At 41.1% G+C, this 13,723-nt stretch overlaps 1 protein-coding gene across 2 annotated transcripts in view; it reads right to left on the bottom strand.

Annotated features, from left to right (window-relative positions):
- CPLX2 (complexin 2) overlaps window positions 1–13,723 on the bottom strand; it is a 129,446-nt gene that overhangs the window by 25,282 nt on the left and 90,441 nt on the right. The gene's annotated exons all lie outside the window — the stretch shown is intronic.

The raw sequence follows: 13,723 nt of genomic DNA, 5'->3' as shown, positions 1-13,723 counted from the left end.
CTTTCTAAAGGATGGAGGCTCTTGAGCAAGGAGTCATAGGATGAGAATGAGAGGGGTAGACTCACGAGTAATCTACAGAAATATTTCTTTATAAGAAGGGTTGTGGATGCATAGAACAGCCTCCCAGTGGAGGTGGTGGAGTTGAGGACAGTAGCAGAATTCAAAGCATGGGATAAGCATAGAGGATTTCTGAGGGTGAAGAAGAGAATATAAAGATGAGCAGTTGACGTAGATGGGCAAACTTCATAGGACATATGGTTTTATCTGCCATTATTTTCTACCTTGCAGTTCAGGGACATCTATCTTCCTGCAATAGAGCTTACCATGCCTCTTCTGCATCAACTGATGCCCTAGTGGCCCATGGTCTGTCCTTCATAGGTACATAAGTAATGCCATACTGGGAAAAGACCAAAGGCCCATCAAGCCCAGCATCCTGTACCCGACAGCGGCCAATCCAGGTCAAGGGCACCTGGCAGCTTCCCAAACGTACAAACATTCTATACATGTTATTCCTGAAATTGTGGATTTTTCCCAAGTCCATTTAGTAGCGGTCTATGGACTTGTCCTTTAAGAAACCGTCCAAACCCTATTTAAACTCTGCCAAGCTAACCACCTTCACCACGTTCTCTGGCAACGAATTCCAGAGTTTAATTACTTGTTGGGTGAAGAAAAGTTTTCTCCTATCTGTTTTAAATTTACTACACTGTAGTTTCATCGCATGCCCCCTAGTCCTAGTATTTTTGGAAAGCGTGAACAGACGCTTCATATCCACCTGTTCCACTCCACTCATTATTTTATATACCTCTATCATGTCTCCCCTCAGCCGTCTCTTCTCCAAGCTGAAAAGCCCTAGCCTCCTTAGTCTTTCTTCATAGGGAAGTCGTCCCATCCCCGCTATCATTTTCGTCGCCCTTCGCTGCACCTTTTCCAATTCCACTATATCTTTCTTGAGATGCGGCGACCAGAATTGGACATAATACTCAAGGTGCGGTCGCACCATGGAATGATACAACGGCATTATAACGTCCTCACACCTGTTTTCTATACCTTTCTGTCATGGCTACACAATACATTAGACATCTAATTCTATAAATTTGAATGTCCAAATGTAGGCTTAGCATGCAAATTTGTGTGTGCAATATATAAAATAGCATCAGTTGCACACATAACTTAATATAATTGGCTGTTAATTGGAGTTAATTGGCACTAATTAGAATTTGCACATGAAAGTGCCCTTAGTCACTATTCTAGAAGCTATGCATGCAAATTCTATTGCACACAACTTCTAGGGGGTGTGGATGTGGGAGGGGCATGAGTGGGTCAGGGCTGAACCTAGCAGTTAAACACAAAGCTTATAGAATACTAGCAGGCATATTTTCAAAGCACTTTGGGAGGCTAAGTTCCATAGGTTTCTATGGAACTTTGGAAGGCTAAGTGCTTTGAAAATATGCCTCTATTAGTGTCTAACTGCCAACAGTTACACCAGCCTTTGAGAGGACGTAAGTGCTTTCTCCTAAAGTTGGGTGCAAATCTGCTGACTTGTGCTATTATTTGATAACGGAATTACATGTGGAACTGCCATATAGAATTTGCACTTAGCATACATCATCCTAGCACAGCTCTTTCTTTCATCTCCCCTAGATGACGAGAGACACAGTGAGAGCAGTGGGACTCATACAGCTAGGGTCTGAGTGAGAAAACGTTGTTCATGATCTCTTACAAGTACCTGCACAAACTTCATTTCTCAGTCACCATAAATAGACCCAAGGTCATAAGAGATGTTAACCCTGTCTTAGCTTTTAATGCTGGGACTTCATAGACATAATTTTCTTATTTATAAGAACTAACGGGCCCACAAACATGTGGACAAAGGGGAGCCGGTTGATACTGTGTATCTGGATTTTCAAAAAGCGTTTGACAAGGTACCTCGTGAAAGGCTACACAGGAAATTGGAGGGTCATGGGATAGGAGGAAATGTCCTATTCTGGATTAAAAACTGGTTGAAGAATAGGAAACAGAGAGTGGGGTTAAATGGGCAGTATTCACAATGGAGAAGGGTAGTTAGTGGGGTTCCTCAGGGGTCTGTGCTAGGACCGCTGCTTTTTAATATATTTATAAATGATTTAGAGATGGGAGTAACTAGCGAGGTAATTAAATTTTCTGATGACACAAAGTTATTCAAAGTCGTTAACTCGCGACAGGATTTTGAAAAATTACAGAAGGACCTTACGAGACTGGGAGACTGGGCGGCTAAATGGCAGATGACGTTTAATGTGAGCAAGTGCAAGGTGCATGTGGGAAAAAAGAACCCGAATTATAGCTACATCATGCAAGGTTCCACGTTAGGAGTTATGGACCAAGAAAGGGATCTGGGTGTCGTCGTCGATAATACACTGAAACCTTCTGCTCAGTGTGCTGCTGCGGCTAGGAAAGCGAATAGAATGTTGGGTATTATTAGGAAAGGTATGGAAAACAGGTGTGAGGATGTTATAATGCCGTTGTATCGCTCCATGGTGCGACCGCATCTTGAGTATTGTGTTCAATTCTGGTTGCCGCATCTCAAGAAAAATATTGTAGAATTGGAAAAGGTGCAGCGAAGGGTGACGAAAATGATAGCGGGGATGGGACGACTTCCCTATGAAGAAAGACTAAGGAGGCTAGGGCTTTTCAGCTTGGAGAAGAGACGGATGAGGGGAGACATGAGGTATATAAAATAATGAGTGGAGTGGAACAGGTAGATGTGAAGTGTCTGTTCACGTTTTCCTAAAATACTAGGACTAGGGGGCATGCGAAGAAACTACAGTGTAGTAAATTTAAAACAAATCAGAGAAAAGTTTTTTTCACCCAACGCATAAGTAAACCCTGGAATTCGTTGCCGGAGAACGTGGTGAAGGTGGTTAGCTTGGCAGAGTTTCAAAAGGGGTTAGACGGTTTCCTAAAGGACAAATCCATAAACCACTACTAAACGGACCTGGGAAAAATCCACAATTCCAGGAATAACATGTATAGAATGTTTGTACGTTTGGGAAGCTCGCCAGATGCCTTGGCCTGGATTGGCCACTGTCATGGACAGGATGCTGGGCTCGATGGACCCTTGGTCCAGTGTGGCATTACTTATGTACTTATTTACTAAAAGGCAATAGAATCTTGGTTTAGAGTGCCTTAATGTGGGGCTTTCCCATGTCCTAAACCCAGATTCAATGCAGCAGTATTTAGGGCTTAAACATTTGTTTTTGCAGATCCCATGCTATTTTTTTCATTACTGCATTGAACTTGCAAAAAATTAATGTGGGATCACTTGCCACTTCGTTTTTGGAGAGTGCTAAATGCTCCCACGTTAACTTAGTGTTAGCCAGTTAACACACACTCTATCTAGTTAATGCTTCTGCGCTCATTCTCTGCCCTCTATAATATTTTAAAAATATAGTTAATGCAACACATTGCAAATGCTAACAAGCAAAATGCTGCAAAACGCTTGAATGCATTTTCTAGTAGCCTGTTTTTCAGACACTAAGCATGTTTCAGAAAAAATGAGTTGGAAACTGCCTGCTACGAACATAGAAAAAACTGCATTTCCTGGGTTTCTCCTTTCATTTTTTCTTCCCATCTTGAGACATGGGGAAGAGGGTAATACATGCTTGTTAGTAAGTAGGTGGGATCTGTGGGGTCAATATACAGCCATTGGTGGCAGATGTTTTTGCTCACCATGGACAGCGTTATTCCCAGATATTTAAATCCAGGACCTGTGCGGGTTCCAGCTTTGAATATCCAGTTATTTTTAAGCCAGTTTAAGTCAATATTCATCAGGAATCACTTTTTTGGGGTCCCATTTATGCAGTAAACCTAGCTTCTTAAGGGCTGGATATCAGCACCTAAGCGGCCAAGTGCTGACTCCACCCCAGAGTTCCCCCCAACATAGCCGGCTTTGAGTCTGGCGCTAACCACAATATTTAGCAGCACTAAGCCGGTTAAGTGCAGCTGAATATTAGTGGCTATCCCCGACCAAGCGATTTAAATGGTCAGCACTCAGCTAAATCACTTTGACTATCAGGCTCTGTGTCTGGTGTATCTGAGTAAGTAGGTGGAGTGTAGTGTGTGACAGTGTGTGAGTGGATGGAGTTGTAGTATGTTCCTCCACTCCTGTCCCCTTCTAGATTGTCTGTGGTTCTCTCCCCAGTCCCTTTCCCTCTCTCATATTGCTCCCTACCCATCCTACACATTATGGCTTCTTCCATTAGTAGCTTCTCCTCCACATGCCGCTCGCTGCCTCGGACACTTCTCTTTCAGCAGGCTAGACCTGGTCACCCACTTTGTGTGATGCATTCTTCCCAGCATCCCTGAGATTCAGCAGGTGGGATTTGGGCTTCTACTCAACACTATAGTCTCTGGTGCACTCAATACCAGCTCCAACACAGAGCACTGAAAGCACAAACAAAAAGCAGCAAAGTGGACGATGGATGGCAGAAGATTCTTTATTGGTCAAGCAAATGACTCATCATAGACCGTGTTTGTGTCAGGAGTCAAATGTTATCTGATCAAATGAAAGTGCAACATGTCCTGTTGAGTTTGGCGGGAGAATCACTTGGTGATTTTCATGTAAGCTTGTTGGAATCCACAGATACTATTTGATCAAACAAAGCCTCCATCTTGAATGCTGTATGATTCTGCACAAACAGTTCTCAAGTGTGTGGATTTTAGTGCCTTTCCACAGAGTGAGCGATACATTGCACTTTCATTTGATCAGATAACATTTGACTCTTGACATAGGCTTTTGGGCCAGAACACTGTCCTTATTGAGTCATTTGCTTGATCAATAAAGGATCTTCTTCCATCCATTGTACACTGCACTGCTTTTTGTTTGTGCTTTCCGTGTTGTGGGGAGTGCATGCCCCTTTTTGTGTGAGCTGCTTTCCAACACAGAGTACAACATAAGAGATGAATGCACATGAAAAGTGAAGGAACTCGAAATCGGGACTGACTCAAGCTGTCCTTCAAGATGATGCCTCATTTGATAATCATACTGTAAAGGTTCTCCACACATATTTGCAGCTTAATTGTGTAATCCAGTGCAGAGACCTCAACTTTCAGTTTCACTGGGACAGCATTATTACCTTAGTCCAGTTCACTGTTTGGGGCCATGGTTAGGCTGTGAAGTTTCATCACTTCCCAATGATGTGCTGTCCCTTACAATTTGGGTAAAAGTCCTACTGGTCCATGCTCTTGTTGGAATGTAATTGTATTTTACATGCATTGCCTGTCACCTATTATTTCTCTGTGATTACTCTGTGACCTCTGATGTGAATTACTTAGAGAGGTCACACTGCTATGCAACTTCCTGTGGGGGTTAGATGCAGCACATGCAGCACATGGAGCACATGGAGCTCATGATCTCTCCTAACCTGAGAGGATCTATGGTGGTGTGAGCATCCATTACCATCTAAGCACATGGAAGGAGCTGATAATACAAATGTATAGTAATATGTATATATAAGCCTGTCTGATTATAATCTAACTACAAACTGTGAGTAAACAGATGTTTTGTTACTTCAACTTTAAAGTGACTCAGCAGTGAATTATTCAGGGGTGAATGAGAGAGAGATGAAGAAAGAAATTAACATTTCTAAAGCTGAAGCTGTGTGTACTAAAATCTGCTAATTATTTACTACAAATAATCCAACAAAAGGGTTATGGGCCCAGGGTCCAGGAATTGAAAAGAAGAGAAATATTACCAGGCAGAAAAAAAAGGCCACATTTTTCTCTTAAGTTTTAAAGGAAAGATTCAGTCTGTCTCTCTCTCCCCCCACACAGCAGACAGAAGGCTAAGAAAATGGCTGAGGGAAGAAATTCACCATTGTTCTATTCTCTCAAGGTGCCTAAATTAACTGAGTTTAATTATCGGCAGTGGGAATTAAGATTCATATGTCTCCTTCGAGCAAAAAGATTAAATATATGCTTAGATCAAGACAGAACAGCTGAAAATATGGCTGAATGGGACAATGCAAACTATTATGTGAAGTGCATGCTTTTGGAAGCTCTCTCAGAGAAACAAGCCATATTAGTGGAGGGAAAAGATACACCAAAGGACATTTTATATAAACTGAGAACTATGTATGCAACTACATATGCAAAGCAGCAACCAATTTGGTTAGCAGAGTTGAATGAAACCAAATTAAGGGATAAAAGTAAATGTAATGATCACATTATGCATCTTATGTCTTCATTTCAAAAGCTAGAACTTTCAGGAATTCCCATGTGTGATGCATTGAAAAGAGCATTTCTTTTTACCTCACTATCAAAGAAGTTTGATGTTTTTAGGTCTGTAAATGAGGCCATTGAAGGGCAATCTTTTGAACAGGCAACATCAAAACTAAGGCAGGAATGCATAATAAATGATTCTGAGGAGATGTGTTCTCAAAGCAAGTCAGAGAGAAATGAAACAAATTTCTTGGCAAAGAACAGAGGAAGGCGGAGCTATGGGAAAACTCCACCCAAGGGCAAGCTGATTTGCTACTCATGTGGAAAGGAGGGACATGTATCTAAATGGTGTAAGGAAACACAAAACACTCCCTCTAGCTCACCTAAGCCAATGGAACTAAAGAATTTTCAAACCAGGAAATGTATGAAGGACAAAGATAAACACAAGGGCTTTCTAATGGCAGAAAAATCTTTGACTATGGTAAATAATAATTCAAATGAAAGTACTTGGATTTTGGATTCAGGGAGCACATGCCATTTAACCAATTGTAAGAATTTCTTTCAGGAAATGTGTCCAGAGGAAGGTATTCTTAAAACTGCAAACGCAGGGACTGCTAAGATCCAAGCAAAAGGTATTGGATTCTTAAAATGCAAAGTGTCTAATGAAGTTAAAGAAATTCCTGTAAGTGATGTCTTGTATATTCCCCAAGCAGTTTGCAATATGCTTAGTGTATCTACATTAGATAAGAAGGGATTTGCGATTCATTTTGAAAACAGTAAGTGCACAATCTCTAAAAATGATGAAGTGTATGCTGAAGCTTTTATGCATAATGATGTTTATAAACTGAGCATTTCAGGTGAAGCCTCACATATGGCGCAAGTAAGGAAGAATGATGGTAAATGTAGTCTGGAAATCTGGCATCGCCGCCTGGGACATCGTGATTCTAAGGTGATCCAGGATCTTTACAGTAAGCAACTGGCCACCGGCATTCAGATAAGTGCAGATGCTGGTAAAATTGAGAAATGCATAGACTGTGTTACTCAAAAAGGTGTGAGACCCTCATTTCCTGCATACACAGGAAATAGGAGTAATAAAGTGCTGGACTTAATACACAGTGACTTATGTGGACCGTTTAATATCCCATCATTGGGAAATAACAGATTTGTGCTAATATTCTTGGATGATTTCTCTAGATATTGTGTGGCCTATTTGCTGAAAGAGAAAAGTCAAGTCACAGACATGCTGAAGAAATACGTAGCCATGGTGAGCAATAAATTTGAAAGAAAACCAAAGGTTCTTCAGACCGACAATGGTGGTGAGTTCACTTCACAAAGCATGCGCACATTTCTAGAACAAGAAGGCATTCAACATATCACAACAGTAGCTTATACACCAGAACAAAATTCTGTTGCAGAGAGAAAATTTAGGTCACTTGTGGAAATGACCAGGTGTATGCTGTCAGATAGCAATCTCCCTAAAAGACTATGGGGGGAAGCCATTCTCACAGCAGTGTACCTACAAAACAGAATGCCAACTAAAGGCGCTGAGCGCACACCACATGAGACATGGCATGGTAGGAAGCCAAACCTGTCACACATAAGAACATTTGGAAGTACAGCATATGCTCATATACCAAAGCAAAGAAGGCATAAGCTGGATTCCACAACAGAAAGGGGCATTTTAGTTGGCTATGCTCCAGGACACAAAGGATATAGAATTTTGAATCTGAAAACTGGCATTGTTGGCATAAGACATGTTACATATTTTGATGAAAACAAAAGGGTTGATAAAGGCTGGATTATCCCAGATGAGCCTTATCATCCAGAATATGAAACTAGAACCATAATAGACATGCCAGTGTATATAAATGCCATACCAAGGCAGATGTCTGAAAGCAACTCACCTGTATCTAACGAGGAACAGGCAGAGGAAGCAGACACAGAAAGGATCATTGAAGAAGACAGTACAGTTGGAGAAGGGGAATCAATTGGAGAAGGACTCTCAGATTTAGAGGATGCGGAAAGGTCAGACCAACCTGTTGTCAGACGCTCATTCAGGGAAAACAAAGGTGTTCCACCCCTAAGACTGTCTTACCTAACAAAGTCAGCAGAAGCTCAAGAGCCCTTAACATGGGATGAGATTGAGAAAATGCCAGCAGAAGAAGCTGCTGAATGGCATAAAGCTGCACAAGAAGAAATTGATGCATTGGATAAAAATAATACTTGGATTCTTACAAAATTACCTCCTGGCAAGAAAGCTATAGGATGCAAATGGGTATTCAAGTTAAAAAGGAATGCACAAGGAAAAGTGGAAAGGTATAAAGCCAGATTAGTGGCAAAGGGATATCTTCAAAATTATGGAGAAGATTTTGATGAAGTGTTTGCACCTGTAGTGAAACACACGACAATCAGAACACTTCTGAGCATTGCAGTCTCAAAAGGCATGCAAGTCAACCACATTGATGTGAAAACAGCATTCCTTCATGGAGATATAACTGAAGACTTGTACATGGAACAACCAACAGGTTTCATAAATACAAAACAAAGACAGCTAGTGTGTAAATTAAACAAAGGTCTTTATGGATTAAAGCAAAGTGCAAAATGTTGGAATGAAAAATTGCATGAAATATTGACAAATTTAGGATTTAAGCAAGGTGAAGCAGATAAATGCTTGTACACTAGGTGCAGAAATGGACAATATGCATACATTTTAGCTTTTGTTGATGATCTGCTCATTGCAAGCAAAAGTGAGCAAGAGTACAAGGACATTGTAAAGTGTTTAAACCAGAATGTTGAGATAAAAGAACTTGGTAATGTGTCATACTATCTTGGTATAGAAATTGAGAAACAAAATGATGGTTCTTATCTTCTAAGCCAGAAGCAGAAAATAAATGAGCTTATTGAAAGTTTAGGTATGCAAGATGCCCAAGTTGTAAGCACTCCCATGATCACTGATTTTCTGAAGGATGAAACAGTAAGAGAACCTTTACCAGATAACATCCAATATAGATCAGCCATAGGTAAGCTTTTATATCTAGCTACCACATACAGGGCTGATATAGCAAATGCAGTAGGAATTTTGAGCAGAAGGGTCAGCTCACCTACCAAATCAGATTGGACTGCAGTTAAAAGGATGGTAAGGTATTTAAAGGGTACCATTGATTGTAAATTAAAGATTTCAGCCAATAGTAATCCAAAACTAATATGTTACTGTGATTCAGATTGGGCAGGGGATCATTCTGATTATAAATCCACAAGTGGATATGTGTTTATGTATGGAAATGTACACATTTCATGGGCCAGTCATAAACAAAGTATTGTGAGTTTGTCTTCTACAGAAGCTGAATATGTGGCTGTATCGGAAGCGTGCAGAGAACTGATGTGGATTGAAAAACTTATGCTGGATTTTGGTATAGCTGAAAAGAGACCAATCCAGATAATGGAAGATAATCAGAGCTGCATCCGACTGTCACAGAATGACAAGGTTCAGTCACGCACCAAGCACATCGCAACGAAATACCACAACGTGCGAGAGTTGGCAAAAGAAGGGGTCATCAGTCTACACTATTGTCACACCAGTGAGATGACAGCTGACATCATGACCAAACCATTACCCAGAGAACGTTTTGTGAATCTGCGTATAAAGCTTGGACTTTGTATGAATAAATAATTGCATGACAGTTATGCATGAGAAGGGGTTTGTTGGAATGTAATTGTATTTTACATGCATTGCCTGTCACCTATTATTTCTCTGTGATTACTCTGTGACCTCTGATGTGAATTACTTAGAGAGGTCACACTGCTATGCAACTTCCTGTGGGGGTTAGATGCAGCACATGCAGCACATGGAGCACATGGAGCTCATGATCTCTCCTAACCTGAGAGGATCTATGGTGGTGTGAGCATCCATTACCATCTAAGCACATGGAAGGAGCTGATAATACAAATGTATAGTAATATGTATATATAAGCCTGTCTGATTATAATCTAACTACAAACTGTGAGTAAACAGATGTTTTGTTACTTCAACTTTAAAGTGACTCAGCAGTGAATTATTCAGGGGTGAATGAGAGAGAGATGAAGAAAGAAATTAACATTTCTAAAGCTGAAGCTGTGTGTACTAAAATCTGCTAATTATTTACTACAAATAATCCAACAGCTCTGGCTATTCTCCCTTGATTGAGCTCGATCTAGTGACATCAGGGAATGTAAAGAAATGGTCCAAGTCTCCATAATAACAACTGGCCAGTTCCCTGCAGACCTTGCAAAGATCCTTGTGAATATCTTCTGGATGGAAGCCCTTGGTGATCCATTTAGATGTTTTTACAGAGACCTAGAAACAGCAGCAGAATCTGCTCACTCAGCATGTCCCCTCTCAGAGCAGTTTGCTGACAGAGCTTTGCAGGCTGTCCATCTGGCTGAGGATTAATAATTCATGAGAGGAAAGGCCCTCAATGCGTTTTGTGGTGGTATACTGTGGGGCTCAAGGGTGAAGCGCAGTGTTCCCTCCAAGGAGCAAACTGCTGCATGCAAAATGTTTTTCAAGTGAGCGCTGAAAATAGCCCGCCAGCCAAAAAGGGGGGGGGGGGGGGGTGTCCCCGAGCTATCTGCAGGACAGATTTAGTTTTAATTATTAAAAAAAAATTATTTCATATAATTTCAATGCTAGTAAAAAGAAAAGAGGGATCTAGAGACAGTAACGGTAAGGGAAATATACAGAGGGAAAGATTCAGAGACAAGCATAAAGAGTGAATGATGGAAAAAGAATGAGACAGAGAGACAGGCAGGGAGTCCTGTGCTTTCTCTCCTCCTTGTGTCTCTCCCTCTGCCTTCTCACCTGCAACTGCCTCTCTCTGAATGTTCAACATCTGATGCTCATAACATGATATCTGTTTTAGTGGCCCTTACCAGGAGAAAAAAAATCTCTGCACGACTATAACATTTTTTATTTTATTTATTTGTTACATTTGTATCCCACCTTTTCCCACTTATTAGTAGGCTCAAAGTGGCTTACATAGTTCTGGAGAGGTGGTTACAGACTCCGGTGTGAACAAATACAGTATAGGGGTACTAATGCAATGACAAATACAGTAAAGAAGTATCGGTAAACAGGTTGGGGTGATTCAGACAAAATGTTAGGGTGTGATCATGTGTCGGGGTTGAAAACTCTCCGTTTCCTCATTAAAATGTCATATTTCATTATTCGGTGTTTATGTCAGATACTGTGGGGTATGCCTTCTTGAATAGGTGAGGTTTTAGGTTTTTTAGGAATTCTAGATGATTATTCGTAGATTTCTGTGAACAAAGGTACAAATCTTGAAGGCGATATGTTCCTTGATTGGTAGCCAGTGTAGGTTTTCCTGGAGGGGCTTTGCGCTTTCAAATTTAGATTTTCCATAGATAAGCCTGGCTGCCGTATTCTGAGCAGTCTGTAGTTTCCTTAGGATTTGTTCCCTGCAACCCGCATATACTCCATTGCAGTAATCGACATGTATTAATACCATTGTTTGAATCATGTTGCGAAAAGTTTCCCTCGGGAAGAATTGTTTTATCCGTTTGAGTTTCCAATTTTCTTTGTAATGGCAGTAGCTCGGTTCTTTAGCATTAGGTTGCTGTCAATAATAATGCTGAGGATTTTCAGGTTATCTGAGATTGGAAGAGTGTGTTCCGGGGTATGTATGGCTGTGGGGTAGTTTGTAAAATGTTGAGATGAAAGAATAAGGCAGTGTGTTTTTTCTTTATTGAGTTTTAGTTTGAATGTCATAGCCCAGGGATCCATTAGGCTTAGGCTGTTTTTTATTATATTGGTGATTACTGAAAGGTTCGATTTGAAAGGTATGTATATTGTGACATCATCCACATACAGAAAAGGGTTAAGGCCTAGATTGAAAAGAGATTTGGCTAAGGGGGTCATCATTAGGTTGAAAAGCATGGGTGAGAGAGGTGATCCCTGAGGTACTCTGCAGTCGGTTTTCCAGGGTGGAGAGATGTTGGAGTTTGACTTTACTTGATATGATCTTGTGGTTAGGAACCCCTTGATCCATTTGAGTATATTCCCTCTGATTCCTATCCTGTTGAGTATACTTAGTAGTATATTGTGGTCTACCATATTGAATGCGCTAGACATGTTGAATTGAAGACATGTTCTAGGGTGTCCCTATAACCAGCATCTACAAATGACACACTGATTACTACTCTACCTATGAAAAGTTATTCCGTTATTGTACTTCCTCTGTGTATATCCATATGCTGCACAAGCATACATGTTTAAAAATATATTTTTAAACATGTCGGCTTGTGCAGCATATGGATATAAAATAAAATAAAATATGGATATTTATAAAAATGCTACCAGAAACAAAGAACAACATGATGGATGCAGCAGCTCATAGGTTTGTTTGCTTTGTTTTGAGTGTATGGGGATAATGGCTGCATGGGGGAGGGGAAACAGATTGGCCTAATTGGCTTCAGCTTTTTGGCATTATCCCGTCTTCTGTCTTTATCCAATCTCCTTGGGTTCCTGCAGCTGGCAGCGATTCACAGTCAGAGGCCATTTCCGTGGCTTTTCTTTTGCCGTGTCCCGCCCTCTCTACTGCAACTTTCAGGAAGTTGCAGTAGAGAGAGCGGGACGCAGCAGGAGGAAGGCTATGGAGATAGCCTCTTACTGTGAATCATTGCCAGCTGCAGGATCCTGTAAGTGAGACCTGCAGGGAGGAAGACAGGAAGGGAGGAAAGGATTTTTTACTTTGAGAACAAAACTTTTTACTGTTTCCGTAGGGCGGTAAAAAGTTTTGTTCCTGCATCCCCTTAAGTGAGCGAACATTGATCTTAAGTAAGCGACACTCCTGATTTGTATGAGCGATTGCTCATGTGCTCACCTTAGAGAGATCACTGGTGAAGGGTAATAAAAATCTTTTATACTCACACCATTAGCTATCGGCAGTTTTGAGGCACTATGAAACTGGATTATTGAAGAACCTGTGTTGGCCACTAGAAGAAAGCACAGTCTCCAAGTCTGAAATCCACATTCAGCTACTCTCCCTATCCCTTTCCATCTCTATCCCATAGTTCTGTGTGGTGGGTGGGAGCTCATTTCCTTTCCCTTTTGTTTAAGTGCTGAGCTATCCTCACCTACTGCTTTGCTTTCTTTGAAACAACCATTGATGGCTTTATACAGTGCTGCTGGGTTTCACCTCAGAGGGGCGCTGCTGAGCACAGTCATGTGCTGGCTCATACAGTGTCTACAATATGGTATTGTACTGGTTCACAGACTGGAGCAGGAGTGGGTGACCACGGTCGTCAAGGGGCACAATCCAGTTGGCTTTAAAGATTTCCACAATGAAATGCATGATATTGGTTTGCATGTACTGCTTCCATTGTATGCAAATAGATCTCATGCATATTCATTGTGGAAATCTTGCAAACCTGACTGGGTTGTGGCCTTTGAGGACTGAGGTTGCCCACCCCTATGATAGAGGTTTATAAAATGGTGTCTGGAAGTGTTTCCTGGATTGGTAGGTTCACATGT

The sequence above is a fragment of the Microcaecilia unicolor genome, chromosome 8, assembly GCF_901765095.1.
Source record: "Microcaecilia unicolor chromosome 8, aMicUni1.1, whole genome shotgun sequence".
Lineage (NCBI taxonomy): Eukaryota > Metazoa > Chordata > Amphibia > Gymnophiona > Siphonopidae > Microcaecilia > Microcaecilia unicolor.
This window is presented reverse-complemented; position numbering and strand designations above follow the sequence as displayed.